This window comes from Crocodylus porosus, unplaced genomic scaffold (genome assembly GCF_001723895.1).
Source record: "Crocodylus porosus isolate Cpor-Errol unplaced genomic scaffold, CroPor_comp1, whole genome shotgun sequence".
In the NCBI taxonomy this organism is placed as follows: Eukaryota; Metazoa; Chordata; order Crocodylia; family Crocodylidae; genus Crocodylus; species Crocodylus porosus.
The window spans coordinates 54,579,712-54,595,215 of record NW_017728931.1 but is presented as its reverse complement, the minus strand read 5'-3'; positions in this window follow the sequence as shown (position 1 = coordinate 54,595,215).

Genomic DNA, 15,504 nt, shown 5'->3' with positions numbered 1-15,504 from the left:
ATCTGGGTTTGAACTAGCTATTCTGAGGGCAAGTTCCTCCTGTTTATTCCCCATACTGCAAGCATTGGTATATAGGCATTTAAGGCCTTGCAAGACTGCATGTGCCACCCCCCATTTAGGGAGACTGTCTGGACCCCCGTTTCTTACCTTAGCACTCCTTGCCTTTGTCACCTGTCCTGCTCGGATGGCATCTCCTCGTCTTCCTGCAGTCCCCTCCCCCGGCAAGGCTAGTTTAAAGTTCACCGTACGAGATCAGCCAACCTGGAAGAGAAGACATGCTTGCCTTTAGGAGAGAGATGAACCCCATCCCACCCCAGCAAGTCCCCCGCCTGAAAGCATGGGTCATTATCAAGGAACCCAAAGCCTGCCTGGCGGCACCAGCCGCATAAGCGCCGGTTGACCACGGCAATGCAGGCCTCGTGTCACCGTCCCCGCCTACTCCAGAAGAGAGGAAAATACCACCTGTGCCCCCGTCTCCTTTAGCTTGTCTCCCAGAGCCTTGAAATCCTTCATAATGCGGTCAGGGTTGCCCCTGGCCGCGTCGTTCATACCCACATGGATGACAACCATGGGGTACTGGTCTGCAGGTTGGATGTAGGCCAGGATCCTTTCCATGGTGTCCCTGACCCGAGCCCCAGGCATGAAGCAGACCTGTCGTGTCCAGGGGTTGGGCTGGCAGATGGGACCTTCCAGTCCTCGTAGGATGGAGTCTCCGATCACCAGGACCCAGCGTTTCTTCCTCCTGGTGTTTGCTCTCTGCCCATTCCATTGTAGATGCTTCTTGCTCTTTTATTTCCAGGGCATGGGACTGGCTGGGTCTATTAATTGTATATTGGGAACAGTGGGAAAGGAAAACAAAGAAAAAAGCTGTAGAATTGAAGAATAAAATGAACCTGCTCCAAATCTGTGAACTCCTCTTCTGCCTTTCTGGGGTTTATGTGGGGAGGGTATACTCACTTCTCATACTGGTGTTCTTACTAATTTAGCTAGGTCTGGTACACAAGTCCTTTTTCCATGGAACAGGTGCAGCATCTCACACTGCCTTTGAGTCATACTGGAAAGTGAGAGATTAAAGAGATTCCTCCACAAGATGAGGTTTCTGTTCCTCAGCACCAGGTCCTTGTCATATCACTTTGTCATCAAGCTTCTTGTTCTCCTCAAGACAGGACTGTGGGAAGAAAGGGCTGTAGACAAATGGGAAGAGTATTTGAAATGAGCCAAAGACATGCCTTTTCTTGCCTCCTTATTTCAAGCAGTTCATTTCATCTTGAATTGTGCATCAGCACCATAGAAAAAATGGATAGGAGATGTGGATAGCTGTGGTAGTGGTATAATTGCTATGGTGCTAGGCCAGTGATGATATGGTTTAGATATGCCAGCCTGTTTTTTTTTAATCTTGTGATCTTGATTAAGTCACTCGAGAAACAACTGTGGTGGATTGAACAGACACACATTTAATTATCGCTTGTCCATGACACAAAGCTACTAATACTGAGCAAGAGCAAGAACCATAAGACATGTAGTAAGCCAACATTGAGTTACACTGGCAAAAGCTATTTGTGAGCACAGGATGGAAACAGCAGGGTCTGGCACAGGGCAGGGTTAGAGACCATTGGCAAGGACAGTTGGGAAAGACTGGATTAGGAGGTAGCTGAAGGTCAGGTGTGAGGTGTGCTTCTGAGGCCATCCTTGCCATGATGAAGGATAAGGGATGCTTGCCTGTTGCTGGCATATTGTAAGAGTCAGGGTGTTAAGCACCATGCCCTGTCCAAGTCCTAGTTAGGGTTACTATATCTCATCTGCCTAAAATTGTCCCTGCAGTTCCACATGAACATAGCATTCCTCCTCACTTTCTGTCCTCAGCTGATGTCCTACACTGCTCACATGCTCTTAAAAAATGCTGAGCAAGTTTGAAATGGCTACACATCAATGATGTAATGTATGTGTGGCTTCCGTATAGGCTAATGATAAGGAGCTTAAGCTCCATCATGATGAAATAAGCTACAGTTGTGCAGAAAGCTGGTCTCAAGGTAAGGCCATGGAGTGGAAATGAGGACACAGGAGTCAGATCCAACCCGTCTCTTTCACAGACTCCCTGTGGGACCTGGGCTGAGTCCCTTCCTCTCTCTCTCTGCCACAGTTGTAACAATTGGAACAAAATACTTTCACCCAGCCTGTTGCTGGTCTTGTCTGCTGACACAGTGAACTCTTCGGGGCAGAAAACACCTCTTCCTATGTGTGCTGTTCCAGACCGGGGTTGTAACAGGGCCTTCTGTCCCCTTCAGACCCAATGGGTCTGGGGCTAGCAAGACCCTGAGCTGTCAGACCCATCTGGGTAGGTAAGGGGTGCATCCTAAAAAAGGGTCCAATGCACTCAGCTGGAGAGGGAATGCTTGGCTCCTAGGTGTCCCCTCACCTCTGAGTGGCTGCAGCCTGCCTTGGTCACAGGAAAAGCTTTGTCTTGTGTTCAGATAATATGCTGTTCTCTGAGGAAAGGATCAGAAAGAGACCTGAGTGGGGTGTCAGGGCCGGGGAGACAGGACAGTGGCTGGTTTGGATCCTTTCGGCTCTACTGCTGTCCTGCACAATTCCCGCCCCTCACTTTCTCAAGCAATGACTACCACATTTTCTTGCATACAACATGTCCTAGAGTAAGGGACAGACCTTGTTTTTCGACAGGCAGAATGAAGAATAAAAGATCTTTCCCTGTAGGAAATCCCTGCTCATTGTTCTGCTCCCTGTGAAGCATGTAGTTGCACTTCTGCTTGCAGAAGCTTAAGTGACAGAAACTGCTCTTACCATACTTCTGTATGTATAATGCACGCCCTGATTTTCATCAGTTTTGGGGGGGGGGAGGTGAGATAATATGGTACTACCACACAGTCTTAAAAAATGTAACTGCTCTTGTGCCTTTCAACACGTCACTTCCAGCGGCCTGGCCACAACATAGATATAAGGCTAAAGTTTCTGTTTTCCCTGACACAGAAGGGCAGGGTGTCACATAGGAAGGCTGAGCTCCTGAAAGTTGCACCCTTCCTTCACAGCAACAGTGCAGCAGTTTGGGAAGTTAATGAGAGCTTTCTTTTCCTCAGTGAAGAGCACAGGGCAGAGAGGGGGGAGACGTGGGGGGTGTTGACAGTTGACTGTCCTCCCCACCCTCTCTGAGTTTCCACAGCAATTTTTCACTTCCCCATCCTGAGCAGGAAGTGCACTTCCTCCCCCTGCTGAAAGGACCTTCCCCTCAGCATGTATATATACCTTGAACTGCTTGGAGGTCGGGGGACTTCACCTGTTTTGTGTGGGAGGGCTTTTCAGAGTTGTAGGGGGGAAAGTCTGTGGAAACCCCAGTACAGGTTTGATGGAGCGGGGTCTGAAACCCACCTCACAATAAAAGCAGGAGGATTTTTAATCATACAGCTGAGAAGCAACCTCTCGGTCTTGCTGGAACAGGAGTGTGGTTCCAATACAGTCCTCTCCACGGCCAGGTGTGGACAGGGGCAGCTCCAGGAAGGCAGGTCACAAGGGGAAATCAAGGCCTTTTGAACTTGAGAATGTGCAGAGGTGGCATCAAACACTAGGCCTCCTACTGCAGGCCTGTGGTCCCAGGATCGACCCCTTGGGCCCAGAGTTGACATCATCCTCCATGGCAGGAAGCAGCTGGGGCTCAGCTATAGGGTTCATGAAAGCATTCACGCACGGCACTGGACCTTAGTGACATGATCAGCCAGTTCTGCATGCTGGCAGACTCCTCGCTTCTGCGGGGCTCAGGTACAGAATATCCACGTGGCATCTGCCCCTGCCTTCCACATTTACCGAGGAAGCAGAGCCATGAGAGGAGAAGCCACCTCATCCCCTCACCTCGTCTTCTTTGCCTTGTTTTTACCAAACACAAGGGAGCACCAGCCTTCTGTGTACACTGAATCTGACCAAAAGTTTGACGTCGTGGGAACCATATCCTCATGACGTCATTCTGCAAGAGTGGAAAGCCCAGAGGCCTGCTAATCACGGCATGCAAGCCGCTGATCAGAGACAGCCAGAAGAGTGCATTAGGAAAAAACTTGGGACACATTAAAAATATAGAAAAAGATTATTTTAAATGCAGAAGTTCCTAAGAAGTATGTCTACTGGAGTTACAAATTTCTGGCAGCAGCTTCACAGGAAATAATGGATCTGTGCATGTGTGTGTGTACGCGCACATGTGCACACATGGTTGTACTTTGACAGGAAAAGTTTCTAGCTGAAGCCTTTACTTGAACCACCTTGCCAACCACCAGCTCTTCAGAATTCAGGAAGATCCTCAAACCAAAGTAACTTTCTGAGCTCATATAATCCCCCCTGAGGCTAAAGCACGCTTCTGAGAAGAGCTAAACTTTCAAAGCAGAACTGGATTCCTGAGTGAAACTGAGAAGCTGATTTTGTCTTAGTTTAAGTCTTTTAATTAAAGTGAACTCCCGGAAGGGAACCCCTTCACAGTGGTGGAGCAAGTGTTTAACTACATGAAGGTCTAAAGCAGAGTAGGAACCCCCACTGGTCTGCCAAGCTGAAGTCCCTCAGCTTTGAAGCAGCCTGTATGGTCCCTTAGCCCCCCTTAACAGGTTCTGGCCAACGACAGCCCCCTGCCCAGCCCAAAACAGAAGCAAAAAGCAAATGATGCAGCATCTCCAGGGTCTAAGAAAATTCCACCCACACAATAACCCAAAGTTATACCTCAGTCCCTGCTACTTCAGAGCAAAGGCAACTGCAAGATGAAGCCAAACACACAGAGCATAATTCACAATCGTTTTTTAATTTCCTATTTCCTTGGGACTCACTGAAGAATTTGGCTACAAACAGTACCCATTACCCAGGCATGTTTTCTCACACCCCCCCTCTGGGCCCCTACAGTCTCTGCAGCAAACTGCTCCATCAGCCTGTTTGTAGGGATGCTGCCTTCCCACCTTATGACATCGCGTCATTCTATGCTGATTTTTTTATGTATTTATTTATTTATGGGGGGGGTTGGATTTTTTGAATTCCAGGTCAAATTAGCCAAATCAGTTCCAAATCCTTTTGATGGAGCAAAACTCAATCGTTCAAACACCATATGTGGCACTACACCCAGCAAGTATCCTCCACCCCAGACTTTTCAGCCTGGGGTTTCAGATATTCCTAAATCCATTCATGGGCCTCCTACCTGCAGGCCCAAGCCCAGAGGCTTGGCGTTCAGATGCTCCCGAGTCTCACTTGCTTTCAGCCAATGGCCACAGGAGCAAGCTAGGGAGGAATCCCTCATTTCCATAAAGTAGGCATGTAGCTGAGATCCTCCCACTACACGCTAGCCACTAGGAAGCTAATTACTAGACTCTTGTAGGGTGTCCTGTCCACAGTGCATTGGACAGGGGTGCACCCTCCACTGCCCAGTGCCATTCAAATCCATCTCAGTCTGGGCAACAGACCTTGATCTTAGCTTACAAGAGGCCAGAAAGCTCATAAGGCTATGCTGTTGCAGCACCTTGATCTTATGAAGCCTGAAACACTGCAGGTTTCTTTCATTCTTCTGATGCCAAGGCTAAGGGTCCTCACCTGCAGCTACCAGTTCTTTCTGCTAAGTTTTCCTCCAATCCCCACAAAAACTGCTACCTTTGCTGCTGATATGCTTCAGTAATCCCCAGCATGTCAGGTCATCTGTCCAGTTACCTGGCCCTCAGTCCTCTAAAAGAGACCCTGAGCACAAACCGCCCCCAAAATGTTCTCCTCCCAGCCACCTTTGATACTTCCCACTTATGGTCGCCAAGTGATCTCCACCCAGCTGTGGGATTGCACCCACCAGGTGACCTGCACCCAATGCAAACTGGCATCTTGGACAACAAGTATCTGTTCACTCCCCACCAAGGACATTTCAACCCTCCCATCCAATTGCCACATCCTTCTCGATGTAGAGCAAACTCGACCCACCTCAGCTTCTGATGTACTACATATACCTTGCTATTAACAACAACAAGCCTGGCTTTTGGTCCAGGGGGCACTTTTTTCAAGCATCGTGTCCTAAAAAATACTGTGGATATCTTTCTGACGCATAACCATTTTTCAAGCATCTGCTAACAGAGCATGAGGACTGCCCCATGGGCACCCTGTTTCCTTGTCTGCTCAGTATCCTGCCATCAGGTTTCTTCAATGAGGGGCTCCCTAGCACCCACTTCTACCACCCAACTCCACAGAGTAGTTAGAAGACAAGCAGGGAAGCTGTGGGAAGGACAGTTTGGTGAAATCTCTCTCAACCTGCTTAGTAGCAAAAGGATGTAACAAGGGTCTGTCTGACATTGATAATAGGGAGGACACATCCTCATGCCACTAGATGGCCATGCAGTACTGTCTGTGCAAACAGAAGTAGCACAGCAGTCAGCCTCTGAGATTCGGTCCTGAAATGAAGCCAGAGGAGCTGCACACCCAGGCTAAACGTGCACTGCTGGGAGTATAAGGATGCCCAGTTTTGGCACAGCAGGGCAGAAGAAAATTGTAACAGCTGGCTTACTTCTATGCACTTCTTTTTGTCCACAGTATTACCTTCTGCCCAGCTAAGTCTTTGTATAATGCCCACAGGATCAGGGCACTTTCCACACCTTTCTCTTCCTCAGAAAAATGGCCAGATTAGTTGTTGGGCTGAAGTGCATGAGAGACAGCAGAAGCGTGCTAAGCACATGAAGAAGCTACTGAGGGAAGGAGAAGCTGAGGAGATGCCTTTTGCATTCAGCTGAGAGGGTGGCTAGTTCCCTGTCTCTTGTCAGATTGAACGCCTCCTGAGAAAGTTGTGTCTCCTGAATACACATGCCAGTAAAGCATCCTGCCATAGGGACTCCTGGTCACCAAGGGAGAAAGCATCTCTCGGATTGTTAGGGCCAGTCCCAAACAGTACAAGGGCAGGGAGCTTGAACTGGCATGTGTTTTTGGTGAGGAGGCATGGCATCTAAGCACCAAACATTAGTTATTGCTCCTGTTTGGTCTCTTTTGACCTTGCCCTGATGTTGACAAAATTACAGTGTTATCCCCTACTCCTGTGTGCTTATGAGCAAATACAAGTGAAGTGCTCTGGCTGTCCCTAGAGATCCCATTGTCTGACCTGCCAGCTTGCCCCCACCCCAGCCTGACACCACCCTCTGCCACCTGCAACATTTCATAACTTAAACCGCCCTGTTTTATTTTTTACTCTTCCTTAAACGGCTGGGAAGAAGAGGCTGGCTGGTTCCATGTGCGGAGCCTGTGGAGGGACAGGACCTTCCTGGTATCTCTCAGCAGCATCCGTCCATAATCACTACCCACTGCGTAATGACAGTAATTAGGAAAAGCAAAACTGCTTCAGGACTGGAAGCGCTGACGGAGTTTGAGGAGCCAGATGGTGTTCGCACTTAAGGAAAGATTTAAACAAAAAAAACCACAACACTCCACTTTCATTTCCATTTCTGTAGTGTCAGAATCGCTTTGGCCCTGCACAGCCTCCAAAAGCTCTTGACATTTCCACAGGTCAGTGTGCAGAGCACCCAGTGCGTGCAGAAGTATGACCTGTAATGTGTCAGTGCTGACTAATTTAGCACCCAAGGACCAAAGAGGACAACCCAGAGCTCGGTAGCCCTGAATCCACCATCTTAGTCTTTGGATCAACATACCAGGGACCTCGTGTCTGTCCATCAGACCCTAATGCCCCATGAGTCCACGAAGGCTGGGGAATGCAGGGAAAAGGAGCAGAGGTGGAAAAATGAAGGGAAACTGAATGGGCAGGAAAGATTTGGGAGGGAACTGGGTGTGCGAACATGGAGAGAGGAGAGGGGTGGGACACAAAGGAAGACAGTGGGAGGCTGGCCCTGGGTGCTGAGGAAAGGAGCCGCTTATCCATGGAGAGGAGCTGCAGCCTATCAGCGCAGCTCAGAGAGTACTGCTCCATGGGCATGTTGGCTGCGGGCTCATATGCTGACGCTGCAGTACGAGGGGAGGGTGCGGGCTGCGTCATTCTGAACCAAACTCCCTCCAGCCCAGCTCTGAAGCCCACCTGGGTGGAAGTAAGAGATGCCCTGGGCCTCTTTTAGATGAATCAGAGATAACCACTGAGGCCCAGCCCAACTTGGCAGAGCTGTTTCCAAGGCCTGGTGCTGCAGGTGGGCTTTCACTGTGTACAGAGGGGCTGGAGTGCATGCCCACGCAGTCCCTGTGGTACCAGGACCTGCACCCCAGGGGACAGGGAAACCATTATTTATCTTTCTAAAACAGTGATATAAATATCCTTCCTTCTCCTTCATCTCACGTTCGCAAGATATTAAAAGAGAGGCTTGGAGAGCAGAAAAGGGGCTGTCTGGCCCATGCATTGGTGAGGGAGGAGCTGCACTGTCATCCCAGAGCCATAATTAACAGGTTCCATCGTTTGAGTCTGCTGGAACAATGGGCTGTCTCTTACCTAGTTATTACCCGGGAAATGGTTGTCGGGAGCAATGGCATATCATGTAACTGAACCCGCCATGCTGCTGCTACTGCTGTGCCAGGTCCACAATGTCAATGAACAGGAGAGGGGGGATCATGAGGGGCTTCAGGCCATGTGTGGGAAGGGTAGGACATTCAATGCTGCTGTCCCATGGCTGGAGGTTCCAGCTTTGCAGCTGCCTCTTTGGTCCTCTCCACCATTCAGTCCATACCAGGCGCCATGGTCACGGGGTGTACAACTTCCTTGACCACACAATGCCACCCTGGCTGCCAGATGGAGGCCTCTGGGATGGATCCAAACCTCTGCCACAGGAGATATTTATCTGTTGCCTTTGTGCTGCCAGGACTGCCCAGCCCCTTGTGCCCTACACTACTCGTGGCATTGCCAGCTGCTGCCTTCCTCTCTGTATTGCTTTCACTCACATTTCTTCTCAAAACCTATCTCTCTCTCTGTAACTCCTCCAACACAGAGATGTCTCTGGAAGGAAGAGCTCTCCCATTTTCTAATGCCATGTGCCATTGTGGCTCCCTCAGCCCACAAACTCACAGCCCCTATCATCAAGCTGTGCCCTGCAGAGGAGATGACTCACAGTCAAGGGCTGTAGTGAGCAAGGATTGCTTCTGGGGTTCTGAAAGGTCAGAGGCATCCACTTTCAGGAGGCAAAGGGACAGCCCCATTGCTTCCCCGTCCTACATGGGGACAGGTGCCACTGTGAGCAAAAGCAGGGGGCCCAGAGCCTGAGCTGCTGTTATTCTAGAACAAGGGAAAGAACAAAACGACTTGCCATGAATTAGTGAGAGGTCCTTATGAGTGCTTTGAAAGAAAGGACTCCTTAGTCCTGAGAGGGGTGACCTCTGAGAAAGAGGAGAGCTATGCAGTGACGCATGCAGTTTTCCCTTTGCAAAAGTGAAAAAAAGGAAGGAAATGGGCAGTGCCACAAAGTACCTGTAAGAACAGAAGCTGAGGAGGGAGATTAACTGGTCTAGGCAGCCCACAGGGCTCTAACCAGGCATTATGGAGTAAAACTGGAGCTCAGGGAAAGCTGGATGTCAAGAAACATTTACTGACTGGGAGAGTACTCCAGATCCTCTCCACAGAAGTGGTGAGAACTAAACCCATCACTAATTATGCTATCTAGAGATGGCTTGAGCAAGGAAGGCCCTGTCCTTCTTCCCAAATCCCGCTAGGAAAAGGAAGGCTACGCAGGCTTTGTTTTGCCTTCCTCCTCCCACATTCAGAGGAGCAACGGACAGATCCCACACTAGCCACCTCCTGCTCCCTGCCCTGTTTGGCAGACCTCATGAGCTCTGTTCTCCCAGGTAGAGCTGGCTAAAGGTGGGTCAGACCTAGGAGGTCTGTGACAGCCATGTGCAAGGCCCCAAAAAGCCTGAGGTAATGAACCCCAAGAGCAGAGAATGAAGGCTCATTACCTTCCACTACTGCTGACAGATGGGTGTCTATTCTGGGCTTTGGATGTCTGCAGGGAGGGAGATGGCGCTCCTGATGCTCAGACTATCTTGTGGGGGTGAGACAGTCAGTCATCCTTCCTGGTTAATCTCAGTTTTCCTTGTTTTCTGTTCTGCACTGGGCAACTAAAGAATACAAAGTCCTTTACCCAAGAGGTCTAAAATGTCCCACCTTCATAATGACAGGTAGCTGGGTGCCTCTTAAGATTTGCAAGACATTGATTCTCCAAAACTCTCCCTACATTATAGTTTCATAGTTGGTAGGGTTGGAAGGGACCTGAGCAGATCACATCCCTTCAGGTCGAAAATGACCCGTCCACCACCACTCTCTGGGTGCAGCCCTCCAGCCAGTTGGCGACCCACTTGACTGTGTAGGTGTCGACACCACAGTCCCCCAGTTTTTTGAATGAGAACAGGGTGAAAGACAGTGTTGAAGGGCTTCCGAAAGTCCAGGAAGACTATGTCCAGTGCTATCCCCGCACCTAAAGATTTGGTGACCTGGTCATAGAAGGCCCCCAGGTTGGTCTGACAGGACCTGCCTCTAATGAACCCGTGTTGGTTGCCCCTAAGCATGATCTCCCCTGCTGGCTCCTCGTGGACATGTGCCAGGATAATTCTCTCAAAAAGCCTACCTAGGATCGAGGTAAGACTAACTGGCCTATAGTTTCCCGGGTCCTTCTTCTTCCCCTTTTTGAAGATGGGAACCACACTGGCCCTCTTACAGTCCTTTGGCACCACACCAGAGCACCACGAGTGCTCGTAATGCCATGCTGGGGTCCCGCAATGACCTCAGCTAATTCCTTCAGCACTCTGGGGTGGAGCTCGTCCGGACCAGCTGATTTAAAGACATCCAGTCTCTCCAGAAGTTCCCTGACTAGATCCTCACTAACTCTTTCCCTAGGTGTGCCTCCTGGGGCCTGAGGGGGGCCCAGTGGGGGAGCTGATCTGGTCCCTGCTCAGGAAAATGGAGGCAAAGAAGCCATTAAATAGGTTAGCTTTGTCGTCTGGTGTGAGGACCAAATTTCCTACCATGTCCTGCAGGGGCCCCACGTTACCCAGTACCTTCTTTTTGCCCCTATGTATTTAAAAAAGGACTTCTTGTTGTCCTTGATCCGGGTTGCTAGTCCCAGTTCCATCTCCGCCTTGGCCTTCCTGGCTGCCCCCCTACATCCTTGAGCAACCGCAGTATAGTCCTCCCTGGTGATGGCCCCTCCCTTCCATTAGGTGTGCGCCTCCCTTTTTAGCTAGGAGACATTCCCGGGTGCTTTTGGTGAGCCATGGGGGCTTTTGTGCCCTCCTGTTCCCTTTGATCCATGTTGGGATTACCTCCCTTTGGGCTTGGAGGATCATCTCCTTAAGGAGTGACCACTTTTCTTGGACACCTGGCTCCCCTCCCCTCTCAGACCTCAGTGCTTCCCCGACTATTCTCCTTAGCTCATTGAAGTCCTCCCTCCTGAAATCTAGGGCTGCTGCCTTGCTGCAGGCCTTTGCCACCTTGCGCTGGATAATGAATTCCAGCAGGCAATGATCACTGCCACCCAGGTGGTCAAGCACCCGCAGCCCCCTCACCAGGTCGTCACCCGTGGCCAGCACCAGGTCCAACAAGGCATCCCCCTGGTGGGGCTGTCCACCTCCTGGGTTAGATGGAGGTCCTGCATTTTGGCTAGGAACCTACATGAGCGATCAGACTTCTTTAGAAGTAAAGAACTGTATTGCTCAAGAAGCTGTGGATCACAGCTCCCTGATCAGCAGCCATGTGGTCTCCAGATGCTGCAGTGAGGCCATCCAGTAGCCAAGGATGGAGAGAGATGGAACATCCCACCAGACCATCTTTAGAACTTGGCTAAAGCTAGAGCTGGATCTGGGTGGCTTCCATCTGCAAGGAGGATGCATCCCTCCAGCATGTGCCTCAGTGTGAATCATGATGAAAAGTGAGGAAGTGACACTAAGGGGTGACACAGTAGCCCCTGGAGCTGCGCACACTTTCATTGCCCATCCATAGCCATCTCTTCTCCAATCTGGCCTGTGGCAACTGCCCCACCACTCTACTTACCCCTGGCCTACAGCACCCCTCATTATTTCTACCTTTGGAAGATGGCCATAGGAGTTTCCAAGAGAGGAATCATCTTACCAGTCTGCATATGAACCTACAACAAATGCTGGGGGTGACAAAACTGATACCTAATCCCACAATGCATATTGGTAGGATTGTAATGTCCACCCCTTGGTCTTTTCTTTGTTTTAGACTGCAAGCTTCTCAGGACATGGACCTTATCTGTTGCTTTCTAGCACTCAAATGTTGCTATAGAAATAATAAGACATAATAGCTAAGCATGGAGGTATTGTGACATAGCAGAGGGGAATCAATCTCTTAGACAGTATGACAGCTTGCTCCAGATCTTTCCTCACCACTTCCACAATAAAACACTGATACCAGAAGGGGGAGGAGGGGGAGGGTTAGGAAAGCTTAACCTAAAGAGAGTTTCTTGTGGATGGACTCAAACATGTATATTCTCACCCACTTTACCATGCAGACCTAGGTATACGGGTTATCTATCCCAAAGAAACCAAACATCTCCCCTTAGCTCAGGGGTAGATAAAATATAGCCCATAAGCTGGATCCAACCCACCAAGGGGATTCTATCTGGCCTGCAGCAAGTCACTTGGCCCTGTCTGGTCCAGGCATAGGGAGCAGCCAGGGCTGTGGCATGTGTGGCTAATCCTGCTACCCCCGGGCATGCAGCGGGACAAGGGTTTCTTGCTAGTCCTGTGAGGTGGCTCACTCTGCCCAGTTGCCACTGCCAGCATCTCTGCCACTGCAGCCGCCAGAACTGGCCCTGGCCCATCTGGGAGGGCAGGCAGGGTGTCCATGGAGACTGGCTTAGGACCCTTGTGAGCAGGGTGTGCTCCATGAGGTGGGTGGGATGGGTCTGTGGGTGGGCAGGGGCGGGTGTCGAGGAGCAGGACAGGCGGGTATGGAACTGGTGCCCATTGTAGGGATGTGCAGGGAGCAGATCATGGCTCTGCCTTGGGTCCTGGCCCCACATTGTCACCCCCAGTGATCCCAGCCCCACTCCTGCTGCTGGATGCCACTTCCTGCCTGCCTGCAGCCCCATCCCATCTGCTTGGTTGAGTGTATGGGGGTCCCAAGCCAGTCTCCATGGAGACCCCACCCTCTTTCTCTATCCAGTGCCCATGACGGTGAGTGTAGGGTGGATGGGCCTGAGGCTACATAAGAAGATTTTTACTCCCCTTTGCCCCCAAACCTCTACACCATCTGGGTCAGCACCTCTCTTCCCACCACGCTGGGCCTAGTCAGCACTCCCCCTCCTGCCCTGGCCTGCAACAGCTCACCAAAACTTCTTAAGTGGCCCAAATAATTGCCCACTCCTGCCTTACCTGGTTGCCCCCCATAGTCACTATCAACTGCAGCTGGGTATTTTAAGCATCAGCTTGATATTTCCTCTGCAGTCTTCTCATTTCAACTCTGAGAGTCCTGTGACTATATCAGCATCCCATGAAAGTGCACGTTACCCTAATGCCAATGCTCTGTGACAGTCAGAAAAGATTACAAATTGGATGGACTAGAATTTGTCTAAGGACTTCCCTCCATCCTTTTACTCCAGTCTTGAAAGGAGTCAGTCTATTCACCTGAGACATTCCTTCTTCCCCATGAGGACATTTCCTTCTCTAATTACCCGTATGTTTCCAGTGGGACCTTAGCTGTCAGGATCTTAGGAAAAGCACACATCTAGCACTTGAGAAGGAGGAAATCTGTTGGGGAAGAATCCTGTACTTACCTCTTCTCTGTGTCTCTCTGTTCCACTTCTGTGAAACAAGGGCACTACTTCTCCGGAGCGCTGAGAGTGTAGATTCCTGCCTGGCTGTGAGCTGCTCCAGTAGAATGAGGCCAGGGGCCATATCAGTAGCTGGGCAGAAGGACAACGTTGCTTGTCCTTTGGAATTTAAGGGTTCATTTTATCCAAAGTCAGCCTATATCCGTCTTCTGCATTCTCTGTCATTGCCCCAGCTGGTGACTCTCTCTCCCTCAGTATGGAAAAAAAATTTGCTTTGTGGGCTAATATAAGGATCAGACAGGGGATGAGGATCAAAGGATATAGGGATCAGACAGGATGTGGGGCCCTTTCTGAAGGAGATGATATGGGGAACTTGTTCTAGGGCAACACAAAGGCTTCATGACTCCTGAAATGACTAAAGGGGACAGGCAGCTTATGCAGAGATTGTGTCTGGGTTGGTGCCAGTGCATTGGATGAACACAGGACTAAGCCTTTCCCACCTGGGGCAGCATGGATTGTCACCCAGAAGCAATGAAAACTGCTCCCACTGTCCACTGTAGCTGGTGATTTAGCTGCTGATGAAATGACTCATTCACATTCAAATAGCTTGAGGTATCTGTCACTGGTGCCTATTGGAGTCGGGATGCTTGCCTAGAAGGCCTAATGCTGGGCTATACTGGACATTGGCCTGTTTCAGCAAGTCAGCTAATGTTTAGAGAGAGGTAGAAGGCAGAGTAGAAAAGCCGGCCCTGAGGGTGTGGATGAGATTATGGGCTGTGTTCTTTTCTCTCTTCAGACCAGGATTAATCTTGAAAACAGAAGGAACCACTCCATCCCACAGTCTGCACCAGGTGAGCGCAGAAAACCAGTTCAGGCTCCTTTCCTCTTAGGGGCTGACTCCAGCATTTACTTCAGGTAGACAAAGGAATACAGCTCAGGGTCTCCTCTCCTCAGCTTCTGCACCCCAAAGCCTATTCATGGGCAGCAGAGTTATAGATCCAGTTCTTCTTTTGGAAGAGTTGTACACAGAGACCATTGCTCTTCAGGTAAAGAAAGACAATGCTGCCATCCTTCTGGTGTACTTCATGTACACACCACCTTCCCTTACAGGAAAGTCTTATAGAAAGTAACAGTCGGAGTCAGAATAAAACACCTGTAGAGGAGATATTTAATTACACTTATAATTAGAGCTTGTGCGTGTAAGGAATATCATGCTGAGCTCCCAGATGTAGTTTCAACTTCCAATCCAGCACATGAGATAACTCAAGAGCAAGATGTGTTTTAGATACATGCTGATGAAAGGTGGGTGGGAGAGAAAGTAATGTAAAAGATTGGGTGTAAAAAGTTAACCCTGAAGGATGAACTATTGCTTCATTCCCAAAGAATGAGTGGCTGCAAACCTGACAGAGATCTCCTGAGCAATGGTCATAAACAGAACATTTCTGATAGTGACAAGAACAGATGTAATGTAAAATAGAAGGGACATTGGCGCTGTGTCACCTGTATGCCAGGAACGGCAAAGGGTGGTTGCACAGGAGATGTGTATAAGAAAATTTTGCCCTTATAATGGGGCAATGAAAATGGTAGGACAGAGGTGTAGCTGGGGAGACCTTTGCTCCATTGTGGGTTTGAGGGCAAAGTGTGAAGAATACAGGCATAACCATGCTTGAATTGTCCTTTTCGCCAAACACTCATGAAAGCAGTGCCTCCTGGGAGTGGCAGATAGTGCCCTTCATGCTGGCAGTGGGAATATGTCCTGCCCCTGCTGGCTCCGGTGTCTGCCAATAGCAGCTCA